The sequence below is a fragment of the Bos indicus genome, chromosome 21 (assembly GCF_029378745.1).
Source record: "Bos indicus isolate NIAB-ARS_2022 breed Sahiwal x Tharparkar chromosome 21, NIAB-ARS_B.indTharparkar_mat_pri_1.0, whole genome shotgun sequence".
NCBI classification, from domain to species: domain Eukaryota; kingdom Metazoa; phylum Chordata; class Mammalia; order Artiodactyla; family Bovidae; genus Bos; species Bos indicus.
Genome location: NC_091780.1, coordinates 32,939,615 through 32,956,489, shown reverse-complemented (window position 1 = coordinate 32,956,489; position 16,875 = coordinate 32,939,615). Strand labels below are relative to the sequence as shown.

Here is a 16,875-nt window from a genome sequence, read left to right as displayed (position 1 = left end):
GAATACCAGAGTGGGTTGTCATGCCCTTCTCCAGGGGATCTTCCTGATCCAGGGATTGAACCCACATCTCCTGCATCTCCTGTATTGGCAGGCGGGGTCTTTACCACTAGCGCCACCTGAGAAGCCTGGGAAGGAGGGTGCACCTCTGTCCAAAAGAAGCCCTGCTCAGGCCCACCCCTAGGTTTCAGTCATTCTTGGCAGCCAGGCAAACTCATGCCCAGCCTGCCTCTCAGTGCAGGGAGGCCACAGGCATGAGAGCTCACTGAGACCTACCTTGTGCAATGCCTTCAGGGTGCAAGGGGAAGAACCCTCACCCTCAGGGAACTCACCACAGTCCATTGGATGTCACAGAGCCCCACCCAGTCAGGAAGCAGAAGCCCTGCCCTGCTCACCCAGAGATGCCCTGCCAGGGACTAGGGCTGAGGGAGCAACACCCTAAGAGTGCTGAAAGCAGAGAAGGTGAGGATGATAGAAAATCTGGCAGAGAGTCCCTAGAAAGGCAGATCAGGCTTTCCAACAGATGATTGAGGCACGTTTAAACAGGCCTGAACCTCAAAAGCAGAGACATTACTTTGCCAACAAACGTCCGTCTAGTCAAGTCTATGGTTTTTCCAGTGGTCATGTATGGATGTGAGAGTTGGACTGTGAAGAAAGCTGAGTGCCGAAGAATTGATGCTTTTGAACTGTGGTATTGGAGAAGACTCTTGAGAGTCCCTTGGACTGCAAGGACATCCAACCAGTCCATCCTAAAAGAGATCAGTCCTGGGTGTTCTTTGGAAGAACTGATGCTGAAGCTGAAACTCCAGTACTTTGGCCACCTCATGCGAAGAGTTGACTCATTGGAAAAGACTCTGATGCTGGGAGGGATTGGGGGCAGGAGGAGAAGGGGACGACAGAGGATGAGATGGTTGGATGGCATCACCGACTCAATGGACATGAGTTTGGGTGAACTCCGGGAGTTGGTGATGGACAGGGAGGCCTGGTGTGCTGCAATTCATGGGGTCACAAAGAGTCGGACATGACTGAGTGACTGAACTGAACTGAACTGAACCTTATATAATTTGGGGGCCCTGAAAGAAAAATAATACAAAATTATGACCCAGAATTGATACAGAATCTTGGAAGATGTCCTGAATCTTGAGCCTCCTTGGCTGACTTGGAAACCTCCCCTGGCTACCAGATCATCCTTACCTAGAGATTCCTGACTGTCCAGGACTCTCCGGGCCTCATCTCCTCAGGAAGACTTTCAGAGCTGCCTAAGGACCTGCCTCTCTATTCAGAGTGTGTGGTTCTGTTCATTTTTCTCTCACCCTTTCTACAGTTCTTAAGGGCAGGTACTATGTCTTCCCTGGGCTTCCCAGATGGCTCAATGTTAAAGAATCCACCTGCCAATGCAGGAGACACAGGAAATGCAGATGCAATCCCTGAGTCAGGAAGATCCCCTGGAGGAGGTCATGGTAACCCACTCCAGTATTCTTGCCTGGGAAATTCTACAAACAGAAGAGCCTGGCAGTTATCGTCCATGGGGGCATTAAGAGTCAGACACGACTGAGCATGCATGCACTTGGCACTGTGTCTTCCTTGCATTGTCTCTAGTAGAAAGCAAGTGCTTAATAAGCATTACTAGAACAAATAGAAGAAAGGAAAGAAGTAACAAGATTTTGTTAAGGGGGAGAGATATTTTTATTTATTTATTTTTAAAGTATTTAACTTATTTGTCATTTTTGGCTGCTCTGGGTCTTCACTGCTATGTGCTTGCAGGCCTTCTCTAGTTGCAGCGTGCGGGCTACTCTTCTCTTGTTGCGGAGCACAGGCTTTCGGCACATGGGCTCAGTAGTTGTGGTGTATGGGCTTAGTTGCTGCTAGGCACGTGGGATCTTAGTTTCCCGATCAGAGATCTGGACCGTATCTCCTGCATTGGAAGGCATATTCTTAACCACTGGATCACCAGAGAGGTCCTAAGGGGAAAGATATTTTAAACTTTAATTATGTGCCAGGCAACTTGCATATGCTATTCTGTTCAAATAATCCCAACAACCCAGTCTCCCTACCTTATAGATAGGGAAATCAAGATTTGGGGAGGGAAACTGCTTGTCTGACTTGCCCAGATAGTAAATGAAGGGGCCTAGATTCCAAAGCACATGTTCTGTCCCCTTGTGGGTAATACAAGGGAATGGAGTCTCAGGCAAGAAAGAGAAGCTGGCAGAACCACAGTCTACCAGAAAGGAGACTAACTCAGGGCCAGAAAGGGGAGAATGGGAACCAGGTGGGAAGTGGGGATGGGAGTAGGTATGGAACACACACTCAAGAAAAAAGCAAGAAGACAATTGGAATCCAGCCAGGGAACTCTCCTAGAAAAATATGACCCCCTATGGCTCTGGAGTGACTGAGGTCAATTCAATTCTGAAAACTTGAACCAACATTTCCTGAGTGGCTGCCACGTATATGGGCCTGAGCTGGGTGCTGGGCCAGCAGACTGATGTTTCCCCAGAGAGCTTGAGTAAACCTCTGTCATACTCAGCAGAGGCCATCAGCAGCCACAGGAGGAGGTCTTGTATGTTCAAAGGTGGTGTGACTGTGTGATCCTGTCTGGTCCTGGAGTAGCTTCCTATCAGAAGAGGCAGAGAGGAGGGAGGCCTATGGAACTGGGAAGTGAGTGCACAGCACTCTACAGTCTACAAAGCACATCAGTGTGTATAGTTGTCTCCAAGAGCACCAGGTAAGGAAGTAGAAACAACTGTATCCCCTGCATGGTGCGGTGCACAGGGCTTGGCAGGCGGAAGCTTGTCTTTGGTAAGTTAACACATGGGCCATAGATACCAGGAAGCAGCTCCTCCCTGCAGGAGGAGCTCTTGCTCAAACTCACGTCCATTGAGTTGATGATGCCATCCAACCATCTCATCCTCTGTCACCCCCTTCTCCGCCTACCCTCAATCTTTCCCAGTATCAGGGTCTTTTCCAATGAGTCGGCGCTTCACATCAAGTGGCCAGAGTATTGGAGCTTCAGCTTCACCATCAGTCCTTCCAATGAATATGCAGGGTTGATTTCCTTTAGGACTGACTGGTTTGATCTCCTTACTGTCCAAGGGACTCTCAAGAGTATTCTCCAGACTTATGCAGGGTCAGATGAAGACCTTTATTTACGGGACCTGAGCCTGGAGAAAATAATAAAATGCACCCCCTCCTCCACTTACAAATTACAAATTAAAATAAAGCTAATCCTAAATCATCCAACCAGTCCATTCTAAAGATCAGCCCTGGGTGTTCTTTGGAAGGAATGATGCTAAAGCTGAAACTCCAGTACTTTGGCCACCTAATGCGAAGAGCTGACTCATTGGAAAAGATCCTGATACTGGGAAGGATTGGGGGCAGGAGGAAGAGGGGACGACAGAGGATGAGATGGCTGGATGGCATCACTGACTCGATGGACGTGAGTTTGAGTGAACTCCGGGAGATGGTGATGGACAGGGAGGCCTGGCGTGCTGCGATTCATGGGGTTGCAAAGAGTCAGACACGACTAACCGACTGAACTGAACTGAACTGAATCCTAAATCACAAAATAAGAGTAAGAAGTCCTGTCATGGTCTGAGTTCTTCCACTATGACTCTACAACGATTTTTCAAAAATGGATAATTTCTCCAAAACTTCTCGTCTGGGGCATGCCCTGCTTTGCTGGTGCCAAGGCACACACAAGGCCTGGCCCATCCAGCCCGAGCTTGGCCACTCCACCTCTTACTGACTCCAGTGTGAATTCCTGGAGACAGGACCTTGGAGATGCAGACTGATGTCCAGCTGAGGGGTCCAGGAGCCTGGATTTAGACATGACATCATCACTCAGCAATCATGCACATTCCAATCGATCAGCCGCTGAATCTCTGTGACCTTTGGATTCCTTATCTGAATACCAGACTCTAATAGCTACATTGTGGGGCTGGACAGGAGGGAAAATGAAATGAGGAATGCAAGGGCCTAGCACAGGATCTTGGGCACCGTGCATGCTCAGGGAGTACCCTTAGATTTCTGCAGTTCTAGTCAGAACGCTGGTGGCTCAGATGGTAAAGAATCTGCCTGTAATGCCAGAGGCCTAGGTTAGATCCCTGAGTCGGGAAGATCCCCTAGAGAAGAGAATGGCTACCCACTCCATTGTTCTTGCCTGGAGAATCATGGACAGAGGAGCGTGGTGGGCCACAGTCCTTGGGGTTGCAGAGTTGGACATGGCTGAGCAACTAACACACGCACTCAGAAGCAGACCTTGGCTGTGATGGAGCAGAACGTGGAAACCAACTGCGCTAGAGCGGGTAGGATGGCAGGGCCTGCCTGTGAGCCAGGGTCTTTCCCACACCTGACCTCACCAGATGGCTCAGCCTTAACTCCTGGCCTAAGACCGGCCTTCAGTCCCTGGGCCTGCCTCTCTCTCCTCCAGGCCACACGGAAGGGATTAGTCAGGAAGTGTGCACAATGGGCTTATTGTTATTACGGTTATAGCTTTGGATCTGGAGAATTCCAGGGGTGGGGCGAGAGTGCTGAGGGTTACTCAAGATGTTAGGGTAGATTTTTTCCGAGGGACGCAGAGTGGGAGGTGAGCTTTGAGTGGGCTGTCCGAAGGGAAGCCCTCCCTAACCTTCCCCTCCTCCGTTCTCCTGACCTATGCCCCCTACACCTGCGTGACCCCACACCCCCCCAACCTTCCTCCACATTTCCCCTGCCTTTGCCCACCCCTGGGCCTTCACACCCTCTGTCTGTTGGAGGATTGCCCAACAGAAAATACACTCTGCCTGTAACCACCCCGAACAGGAAGTGTCTGGGAATTTGTGTCCCCCAAGCACTGGCCATGTAGAAGTATCAATACCCTAGCTCTCTTTGCCCCTGACTGGGACAACGCTGAGGTTGTCCCATGGGAATGGGCCAAAGTCACCCTCTGTGCAACTTCCGCTAAATTGATAGTCTCGGTCGGCTTCTTTCTCTTTGCTTCCCTGTCCCACTTCCCTATTCCTCTGCTCCGCGTATCTCCTCGAGAACTTCCTGCTAAATCACTTTCACAAAGATCCATCACTCAGTAGGCCTCGGGGGAACACAGGCCCAGGCCCAGTGGAGGAGGAATCTGGGAGAGGTCTGTCACATGTATGACTGGCTTCTGGGAGTTGTGTGTGATGTGTGTGTTCAGCTCACCTCTGTCCTTGCAGAGGGGCCTCACTGGCCTGTCCCCTCTGTAGCCCTGGAGAGGATGGAGGTGCTGACTGAACCTTCTGCTGGCAGAGAGTAGGCACTTAACGTACACCCTTTGGGGTCAAGGTTGGGATTTTCGGTCACTTCCTTTTTCAGCAGAGCAGGTCTGTGAGGATCTGGGAGCCCCCGCTTGTGGCATGGAGCCGAGCACACCCATTCCACAGGTGTGAGGCCAGCCTTAGGGAGGTGGGCCGGGCACGGGGAACTCCGTCTTTTGGAGGTCCTTCTCAAATCCTTGGCTCCTGTCCCAGAACTCCCACTTTGTGGGGAAGAAAGGGATAAATTGTGTTCTAGGTGCCCAGCAACCAAAGGCAAAGTGGCTGAGTGGAGGTCATGAATAGTGCGAACAGGGAATCAAGAGGGCAGGCGCATGCCTGGAGCCTGAGCTGAGCGCTGAGACAATAAACACAGTTGCGACAGAGAAGGACACTCCCCACACCAACACACACCACACAAAGGCCTACGGGAGGGGAGCCTGCTGGCAGTGAGGGCAGAGGCAGGGCAGAGCAGTTAGAGGCTGCCCAATAAAGCCACCCTCTGAACAAAAGCGAGATCCTTGATGTTCTGAATCCTCACCAGCACCCCAACAGAGAGGGTTGGGCAGGATGGCCTGGGAGGTGCGTAGGTAGGGTTTCTAGACATAAGACACAGCTAAATCTGAATCTCAGAGAGACAAGATAGTTTTCGTATAAGCTTGTCCTCAACATTGCATAGGATGTACTTACACTAAAAAGTTATTCGTTGTTCATTTGAGATTTAAATTTAACTGGGTGTCCTGTATTCATTAAGCAATATTTTCCCCCTGAAATCTAGCAACCCTAGTGGGGAACATCAAGGTTGAAGAACCAGGATGTTTCTCCCAGCAGCCGGCCAGTTCTGGGGGACAGGTGCACTGGCTTTGAATTTCAGAAGGGCTGTCCTGGGAGAGAGTCAGAATCAGAAGATGGAAACAATTGTCGTCTGAAATAGCATTTGTATGGCTTGTTCTAGAAGAGACTAAGTGGCTGAGAGAAGACACAGTGCTGGTTACAGATCTGGTACCTGCTCCCATGAAACCTCGAGCCTCTGTGCCTTGGTCTCCCTGTAAGAAATAAAAACTTAAAGTGGTCCATTTTCAAGGACAGCTAGCCCAGAGTGACAGCTTGCTGATATAATAGCCATTAGGGTACTTGCATGGGAAAATTCCAGACAAAAGGAGAATGGAATGCCTAGGATTTTGGCACGGACTCATTCTATTGGTGAATTCAAAACATAAGAATGGGAAGAAGTGTGCAGGGAGAATAGTAAATCCAGGTGACATTCAAGAAGATTGTTAACCCTTTGTTCTCAGCCAATGAGGAGCTGGGGGAGGGACTTGCATGCCGACTGAAGAACCCATTGTAACGGACTCTGGGTGTGCCTGCCCACAAGACACCCCATTTGCAACACTGTCCTTAAAGCCTTGCTTCCCGCTGCACCTCATGCCTCTAAGTCCATTCTCTGGGTTTGGGTCGGGGAGTTTTATTTTCCACATCCCCATCTGTGTTCTCCGTGGACGTGCCTTCTATCCCAATCAGCCTGGCAGACCACATCAGCCTCTTTTTGTCCTTAATCCTTTTTTCTTCAGCGTGACTGCTCTGAGTTGGATGCAGAAGCCACTATGTCTCCCTGGTTGGCCCGCCTGTGGATGAGGGAGTCGAGACGGTGAAGTGGAGCCTTGAGACCATGCCCACAGGACTCACCAGGCTGCCCAGAAACGGCCCTGCCAGGCTCTTGCTCCATCTAGCCCTGCATCTGGTACTGGGTAGCCCTGGGCCCCTGCCTGGAGGAGAGATGCTTCTGAATGGTCACTGGTTTCAGGCTTCAGCTCCAGTGGAGGCTGAGGCCCTTCACCTCTGTCCTGGACACCTCTGCCAGCTTAGCCTTCTTGAAGAGGGCAAAGCCTAAGAATAGATGCCCAATTCAGGCCTTGCTGGACAGAACGTGCAGCCATCTGGAGCCCAGGCCCAGGGCTAGAAGGATACTTGTGGGCCATTCACACCTACCCCTCCCCACTATGCACAGGGGAACCAAGGCCCTGAAAGTGAAAGGCGTTTGTCCAAGGTCAGTGCAGGACTCCAGGCCAAGCAGGGCTCACAGCCCCTGCTCAGTGCTCAGCAAGCTGCCACACATGACCCAAGTCTTGGCATCAACCCACATATACTGGGCTATGAACACGTACACCCCCAGTAACCCGAGACATGTCCCAGTCTCTGTGGCTTCATTGTCCCCACACACACATGAGCAAAGGAGGCTCCCAGAACTGCAGATATGTGCCTGAAGCTGGGCAGTGGCAGGGCAGTGTTCAGCCCCAGGCCCTCACCTGCAAGGGGCTCCCCAGGTGGCGCCAGTGGTAAAGAACCCATCTGCTAATGCAGGAGATATAAGAGATGCAGGTTCAATCCCTGGGTTGGGAAGATCCCCTGGAGTAGGTCATGGCAACCCACTCCAGTATTCTTGCCTGGAGAATCCCCATGGACAGAGGAGCCTGGTGGGCTACGGTCCATAGAGTCACAAATCGTCAGACACGACTGAAGCAACTTAGTACGCACTCTCCCCACCTGCAAATTGGCTGTTCCCTCCATCCTCTGCTCTGTTTGTCTGTTCACCGAGCTCTCTTCTGCCGCTTTTCCCAGGGCCTCCCTGGTTTCTCCTTAGAAACCCTTCTTTCACCTTTGCCCCTCTTAGGTCCTCCCCCACTGCGCCTCCCTGCAGACCCACCTTCCACCCCAGCACTCCTGGCATTTGCACAGATCTCTCGAGTTTACAAAGCCCGCCCCAGGGTATTATGTCACGCTGGTGGCCCCAGCTGAGACTCCAGACCCAGGGAGCACCTGTGCCTCTCAGGCAATTACCCCGGAGAGGCCAGAAGGAGCCCCCATGTGCACAGGGTTCCCGGTAAAATGTCCGACTGTTCCCCAGCAAATGGAAACAGGCTCTGAGCCAACTCGGCTGCGGTGGGAAGGATCCTGGGAATGCAGGCTTCTGAGGCTGCAGCTCAGGGCCTCTCTCTGCTTGCGAGCATCATCCCCACTTCTCAGCCCCTGCACAGGGAACTGAAGAATGCCTTGCTCATCACCACCCCGGGAGCTGCAGACTGGGAGTCCAGCTGCCGGTCCTCATGCCTCCCGGTCCCACATTCCCGTGAGGCCAGACAGGCAGCCCTTGACTGCTCCTTGTCCCCACCTCCGCACACATCTATCTGTGCCAGCTCCAAGGGGCCCCGGCCAAGGACTCCTGACTGGCACGGCAGAAATGAGGTCCTCTTAGTAAGTCTTTCCTTGTCAAGCTTTCTCTAATTCTCCAGGGACCCCTGGGCCCAGAGCAGAGGGGCTTTTCACCAAGTTCTGGCTCACAGACTGCCCTGGACTTTGAGTCAAAAGACCTAAAGTGAAGTACCGGCTCTGCTGCTTTTGAGCTGTAATTTGGCAGGGCTGCCAGGTACAGCTGCGCAGGTTGTATAGTGCCTGGTGATTCACAGCGGGGTTCAGAGACGAGGCAGCAGGTGCATCACCTGGGAGCTTGTTAGAAACAGAAGCTGGGGCCGCCCCTCAGAGTGACGGGATCAAGATCTGTTTTCACAAGATCCCCGGGTGATTCAAACATTGAAGTCTGAGAATCACTGATGGATAACGCTCCTGGAAAACACCGCGCACACAGGCTGTGGAGTGAGTGACAGCCCTGGAGCCCTGCGACATGCTGGCTGGGCTCGGGCAAACCTTCTCTGGGTCTCATTTCCTGGTCTGCCAAATGGAGCCTAAAAACACCTCTGTCTCAGAGTTGTTGTGTAACTCAATAGAATGAGGACAGAGCCTTAAGGGGGCTGGTCCCCAAGGCGGGGGCTCGTGTGGGCACCCCTGCCTCTCCTGGGAGGTGAGCTTGGGAATGCTCACCACAATGAGGGCTTTTAGGAAAAATGTGATTTTTAGGTTGAGGAGTTAGAAAGGATTTTTGAGACTCCTCTGCTCAAGCAGATACCCAATGATCGCTCAGCAATTTTACAGATGATTAAACCGAGGAAAGAGAGGTGAAACAGCAAAACCTGATGGTCAGTGGCTGAGCTGAGATTGGAGCCTGGGGCCTTTTTCATTTTGCTGCTGCATAAGCCCAGGCAGTCTCCTAAAGTTGTTCTTGCAATCTATCCGTCTCTGCCTGTCCTCAGCACCTCATGGAGATAAACTGGAGGGAGCTGGATACAATTTGCATCTTTTAAATAGAGAATACCTAAGCAAATAAAATGGATAGCTCTGTATCACACTTAGACAGGGGAATGTCAGGATAGGTGAGACCATGCAAGGAGGGTTTCAGCACCCATGTTCTAGCCACTTGTAATGTTGCAGGGCAGTGCGCTGGGCCCTGTGGCACACGACGAACAAGACACCTCACTAGTCCTCACCTTTCACTCAGTCTGGAAAGGACACGTGACACAAGCATCAGGAAAACTAGCAGTCAGTATGAGGCCTTGGGTGCCAAGTCTACCAACTTTCCGTGTTACTAGAGGAGTTTTGAGAAGGATGAGACATCATTGGGTGGAGCAGACATGGAAGACTCTAGAAGATGCTGGACTGGAAAGGCCTGAAGGCAGAGGATTAGATGGAAAGGAACAGAGAGCAGTAAGTGCAAAGGTGCACATTTGCAAGGTGTATTTAAAGGACGGGGGGTGGCTTGATTCATCTCAGTCTGTTCCGGCTGCTACAGCCAAATACTGGAGACTGGGTGGCTTATAGAAGTTTATTCTCAAGGCTGGGAAGCCCAAGATTAAGGAAAGGATAGGTTCAGTGGCTGGTGAGGGCCTACTTCCTGTTCATAGATGGTGTCTTCTTGCTGTGTCCTCACACAGTGAAGAGGCAAGAGAACTCTGGCTCTCTAGGACCCCTTTTATAAGAACACTGACCCTATCCTTGAGGACTCCTCCTTCACACCTAATCATCTCCCAGTGGCCTTACTTTCAAATATCATCACGTTGGGGGTTGGGATTTCAATATATAACAAGCATTCAGATCATAGCAAGAAGTCAGCAAACTTTTTCTGCAGAAGGGTATTTCTGATCTAGGGGCAGGATAAAAGATGGGGCTGAAAAGTCTGGGTGGGGGATGGTACTCACATGATGCTGGGCACGAAATACCAGGTTAAAGAATCTGGTGTTTTTCCAAACCTGTGTCAGAGGTAGGAAAGCATAATATTCAGACCTCCTGAAACTGGATCCCTCTTCCAAGACACCTTCTTCCTGGACAAGTGACTCCCAAGATCCCAGGAAGAGGACCCATAATTATGCCTTTCACTGAAAGCGGTGGGACCAAGTGAGGGAGGAAAGGTTTGGGGGATAAAACTGAGAGTCTGAGATACCTAAGAATCCTCTAAGTGGTTCAGTTAAATCACTGAGGTTATTGAATATTTGACTCTGGAGCTCAGAGCTGAAGATGGAGATAGTATTTGCATTCTGGGAAGAAGCAAGCCCATCTGGGAAAGGAACGTTGGGAGAGAAGAGATCACAGCTTAGGACAGAGCGCTGAGGTGGTTCTATTCTGCAGATCAGCTGAGGACCAGGAGAGCCTGTAGAGGCAGGAAGAAAACAGCAGACTGTGATGCCCAGAAGCCAGGAGGAGAGGGTGACTGAAGAGGGGAGTGGCATCTGTGTCCAGTGCTACTGAGAGCTTGGGAGGACAAGACAAGAAAGTGTTTGGGGACCTGGTGACGTGGGGGTCTCTGATGACCTCACAAGAGCCGATCAGTGAGGAGGTGGGCGTAGGAGTCAGAGAGAACGGAGGTGACGCAAACCATTCTTTGGGAACGTTCTCACCTTTGCAAAACAGCGGAAATTAAGCATTAGTCATAGGGAAGTATGAGGGATGGAACTAAATCCACACACTTTCTGTGAGTGCCCACTCTGTCCTAGGCACAGTGCCAGGCACAGGGATACAAAGGTGGGAAGAGACAGGCCCAAATAACCACACTCCAATATGATCAGCATCCAAATAAAGCGCATACAGCAAGCGGTATTGGCAAGAGGAATGTTGGACCCACAGATTCTGTGTCTGGGGATCAGAAAAAGCATCGCAGAGTGGGCTCTAGCTGACCTGATCCTTACAGATGAGGAAGATGGAGGAAGAAAAGGTTTGCCAAGCTGCGGGAAAATTTTCAAAGGGACAGAGTTCAGAAAAAACAGGGAGAGTTTGGGGACCAACAAGTGGCCGGATCTGGCCTGATGGGGGTGGTGATGGTGGATCACAGGGAGTGGCAGGGAACGCCTTAGAAAAATAAGCTGGCCATGACAGAATAGGCCTCCACATCTTGCTAAAGAGACTGAAGTCCGTAAAAAGGAAAAATGGGAGGAAAAATACATTGGTTCATCTGCTGTGTGCCAGGCACAGAGCTACTACCTTATACGTTTTCAACATGGATTTTGCAATATAAGACAGACCAAATCCTGGTTTGCAAGGTATAGTGACCTTGCATCCTTTAACCCAGCAAGTCTCAGTTTCACATGTAACAGGTCAAGGATAATGCTTATCATATGGAATTATTGCAAGGCTTAAATGAGATAATAAAATAAAAGCCACTACCAAAATGATAATTTACAATAGAGTGATATTGGCAAGATTAGACTTGCATTTTAGAAAGGTTGTTCTTGCAGTGGTGGGCAGGACAGAAGAAGGTCTGCTGGGGAGGGGACAGATGGGCGGCAGGAGGGACTAAGGCCAGTGAAGAGCTACTGTAGAATTATTAATAATTAATCAAGAAGAAAAACAAAACAATGAGCTATTGAGGGAGCTCAGAAGAGAGCCGAACGCTGAGTACCTTACAGAAACTTGGCCTGGGGATGGTGAGAAGGACCACTTCATAGGAGGTTCCATGGCTGAATGAGGGGGGTTCCTGTGAATGAAGGGATGCAGGGGGACAGTGAGGGAGCAAGGTAAAGAATGAGGAAGAGGGATGGAGAATGACAGGCTTTTCTAGCTTGAGTGGGCGGTGGAGTTCTTAACTGAGTTGGCAGATGCAGGAGAAAATGTGGGTTTGGGGAGACTATTTAATTTTGGACAAATTGAGTTTGAAGATTCTACAGAATGCCAGATGGAGAAGGCCTGAGGGAGCTGGAAATAGAGATCAGGAACTCCAGCAAGGAGGGGCCTGGAGATTCAGATCTGAGCCGTTGACATGCAGGGGGGAAAGCCTGGCTCCTGGAGAGAGAGGACCAAGGTCCAGATGGCATCTAAGCAGTAGCGATTTTGGAAGGTCCCTAAGAACCCAGTTTTTAGATCAGGTGGGAATAATTTAAGACATAGCTCATACAGAACGTTGGTTTGTTCAAAACTACAGGTGCTTCAGTTATTTTGATCTAGACCCAGAGACTCAGAGCTAGAAGGGACCACCTCATCTTTTGTTTATTCACACCTTTTAGGGCCAGGCAATGTGAATGAATAAAAGGAGACAGAAGAAATCTGCTGCCTGAGAGTAGACTGCCCACTAGGAGAGGTAGAAGGAAGAATGGAATCAGAAAGTCAGAGTAGCACAGTGAAGACCCAGTCCTATCCGCAGGCTTCACCATGAACCGCCCTGGGTTTTAGTGGAGAGATGGTCTGGAGATGTTGCAAGGTGATATAGAAGTGGCCTGGTTGGGAATAACAGAATGGGGGTCTTTGTGGTACCCCTCCCCCCAAATGTTCATCCACTTTGGAATTGTGGTATGTCGACAGCTGATTAAAGTCCCCATTTTACAGATGAGAAAACGGAGTCTCCAAGCGATTCAAGAGACCAATGCTAAAGGGTGGCTGCAGTGGGTGTGAACCCAGGTTTCCTGGCTCCATCCAGGTCATGTATGGCCACCTGAGCTGAGGGAAGGCGGGAAACAGGACCAGAGGTGCCTGGGGACTGAGACCCACAAGGTGGGGATGGGGAGAGAGGCACACCACTTCAAGTTCAAGCTGCTAGTTTTGCAGAGTGTAAAATTACTGCCCAAGTCCCAGAGAATAAACAGAGTTAACACCCCATTAAATACAATGGACTTTCAACGTGAGCTTGAGACGTGCCCAGATTGAAACTAGCTGAGCAGGAGCTGGCCCGTGAGTAAAATGTATCACAGGCATTGCCTTAACATTTCCAAAACAGAAAAACCCAGTGTGGGGAGAAGAAAGCGCCAGCAGCAGCTCTGCAGGCTTGGGGCTGAGAATCCGGTAATGAAGTCTTTCTGGAAGGTAAGAAAGGGCTGTGTGCTGCATGCTATTTTTAAACCTGCTGGAGCAGCACGTGTATCCTGCCCCGCGCACTTTCTCCAGCAGAGGAGGGGCCCCAGGGAATGCAGCCAGGAATTTAGATGCTATTTATTGTATTTCCTTTTATCAGTCAAATGATTTTCCTATTTCCCACATAGATAAAGATCTTCTGCTTACCGCTCCAGCTTGTTGACCTTGTCAGGACTGCTGTGCAGTCTGGAAATTGGTCCCAGAGAGAAGGGCATTGTTGTGAGGGGTTTGTTTGGTGGTTGGGTTTTTCTTCTCCCAACAGGGAGGAGATCCGTTTACCAAAAAAAAAAAAAAAAAAAAAATTAAAAACCTGCCAAAATACAATAAGTGATTGTTTTGTGCCTTTTTGCAAAACTTCAAAGTTGTCCAAGCAGTGCCACTTGCCAGCCTCCCTCTGACCCCCACCTGAGTATCTCCACCCTATCTTTCACCATCACACACACACACACACACACACACACACACACACACACACACTGCAGCAGCAAGCCTGACCCTGGGCCGCGGCTCCACACACACACACACACACACACACACACACACACACACACACACACACACTGCAGCAGCAACGCTATCTTTCACCATCACACACACACACACACACACACACACACACTGCAGCAGCAAGCCTGACCCTGGGCCGCGGCTCCACACACACACACACACACACACACACACACACACACACACACACACACACACTGCAGCAGCAAGCCTGACCCTGGGCCGCGGCTCCACACACACACACACACACACACACACACACACACACACACACACACACACACACACACACACACACACACACACACACACACACACACACACACACACACACACACACACACACACACACACACACACACACACACACACACACACACACACACACACACACACACACACACACACACACACTGCAGCAGCAAGCCTGACCCTGGGCCGCTGCTGAGCCGCTGTCTTGGCAAGCGGTGGAGCAGAGGGGGCGGCAGCTCGCTCTTAGCTTGTAAGCTGAGCCAGTCTCTCTGAGGTGCCAGCCCCTAGGAGATGCCAGCATGCCTGAGTGGGAGCAGTAACAACTTCCCCTCGGCTGGCAACCTCGGAGCCAGCAAGGCCTCCAGAAGCCGCATTCTCAGGCGAGGGAGTGGCCGCAGGGCTGCTCTGCAGCGGGGAGGTCTCCTCCTAGGCCGGCCGCCCTCTTGATCTGGCCTGGCCCAGGCCTGCCGGCCAGGTTCGGGGACCGGAGCCGGCCCGGCTGTTCCTCACCTTCTCAGGGATGGGACCAGCGGATGCTGCTGGAGCCTCGAGTTTTATTATTATAAATCCTCTCCATTTTCGGCTCTTTCTTAACCCCCAAACGTAAAGAGGGCCAGCTCGACGGAGGGAGTGCAGCCCCTCGCAGACCCAGCGTTTGGACGGCGAGGAGCTGCCGGCGGCCTCCTCACCCGCCAGGGTCCGCGGTGGATTCTGACCGCCGCCCGCTTTCCGGAGGCCCTGGGTTCTTCTCCACCATCGTGGTGCTTCCGGGCCGGGACAGCAGAGGGCGCTGGCTCTCCTGACAGCACATGTGTCACTGCGGCTCCCGCATCTGGAACCCGGTTCCACCACTCTCTTACGAAATTCTGCTGGCCCGGGATCTGTCTGTGAGACGCGCTGGCACCGAGTGAGCATGCACACACATCCAGAACTCCACTTTCTCATTAGCGCTATTTCTCCCTCAAGAGCACTTGTGGAATGCGGGGAATTTGTCTTGCCAAGGCGGCCAGCGCCTCTGAATCTGGGGCTTGGTCAGGCCTGGGTGGAATGTTCCGAGGGACCACCTCTGGTCTGAAGCCTTTGCCCTGCCCTCCCACGTGGGGTGAAAAAGAAAACAGAGGAGCGGGGACCACCCAGATCTTTCCCCTGAGGGGAAGAAAGCAAAAAATGTTTGGCCTTGACCTTCCACGCCTCCCTCCCAAAGAGAGCAAGTGCCCACATCTCCAGTTTCTTGAGAAACAAGATGTAATTCTAAGAAAGCATCTTCCTAAATTACAAGCGATTGGAAATGCCAATGCGGTATGCAACATGGAGTCCGGAAAGGAGACACTGGACAGAGGAGGGAAGGGCTGGAGCCAGGAAAGGGACCTGGTTTCTATTCGAAGACGGCTCCCTAGACTTCCGAAAGCTGCATGCATTTAAATGTCCACATTTCCCCTGCAGAAGCCAGTAATCTGTACTTCTCTTGGCCAAACAGCACATCAGTCTAATACGGTGTGGGAGAAATATGTTACTTTCTTTTTATGAACCGAATGTTAACACCACCGAGAATCAATATTTATATCCAGGAACACAATGACCTGGCTTGTTTTGTGCTGCTGTAGTTTTAAGAAAGGGTCGTTTGGAAGCAGCTGAGAGGATCCCCCCACCCCCACCCTCTTCCTGCCCAGAAAGGCCGACCTACTAAGGCAAAGCAGCTAGGGGCTCAGGCATCTAAAGGTTTTCAGCCTCTGTTCCTTCCCTTCCTGCCCCTGCTGCCCTCTGTCTCTTGGGAATTGCAAGAGGAAGCCAGAACGCAGCAAGTGGGGCAGGAATCTGCAGTGAGCTCCAGGACGTGAGGTAGCATCCTGTCTGCTGTGGGGACAGTCAGTGAGGGCCCCAGTGAGGGGGAAGAGGGTCAGGCTCACGTCCTGGCGCTTCCTACTGCATAGCAGTGTAGGAGAGGATCCAGCTTAACATAAATTCTTAGACAGGAGATTTCTGGGGGTTCAGGGTGAGATGATACATTCTTTCATACTGGTAATATTTTTTTTTTTTTGGCTAGGCAGTTACCCTCATCTGAGACAGCTATTGTGATGGAGATGGAAGCCAAGTCTCCCCTCCTCAAAATGCTGTCTATTCTTCCAGAGGCTTTTGGGAAACTGCATTGAGACCCTTAGGCTGGTTTTCTCCTTGGTGCTGGTTTTATTTTACTGCCTTTTAGAAGCTTCTGGGCCTGCAGCCTGCTCCTTGCAGGTAAAATCCTTACCTAATTATAAAAACAAAACCAACCAAACAAAGCCTTTCCCCCTTTCCCAGAAGATTTAAATTTGCCTGCATCAGAGCATCTAAGATTATGAGAGTCCTCTTCATCTCGTGGACTGAATTGGAGAGCAGTTCCTCGTTTGGCAGAGCAAGCAGCCCTATTTCATTTTCACATTAGATGCTGAAGGTTACCACTTTTAACAATAGCACTTGTCTCTCTCATTAAATGCCTGGAGCTCATTATGGTATAACCTGCAGAAAAGTCTTTACTGCTTTAATAGGCATGATCTTTAGAAAAGATCCTTTGGCTTATGTATAAGATCAAGACATGATTAATCTTGGCCCCATTTAGCTATGGGTCAGGTTTTCAAGCTACAGTGAAGCTCCT

General features: G+C 50.8%; 1 long non-coding RNA gene across 1 annotated transcript; it reads right to left on the bottom strand.

Annotated features, from left to right (window-relative positions):
* Positions 1-1,676: 1,676 nt before the first annotated feature.
* On the bottom strand, positions 1,677-14,078 carry LOC139178209 (uncharacterized). Its single transcript, XR_011562631.1, has 3 exons — positions 13,632-14,078; positions 10,349-10,399; positions 1,677-1,958 (listed from the first exon to the last, which is right to left on the bottom strand). It is a non-coding gene; the product is annotated as an uncharacterized lncRNA (long non-coding RNA).
* Between the last annotated feature and the right edge of the window lie 2,797 nt (positions 14,079-16,875).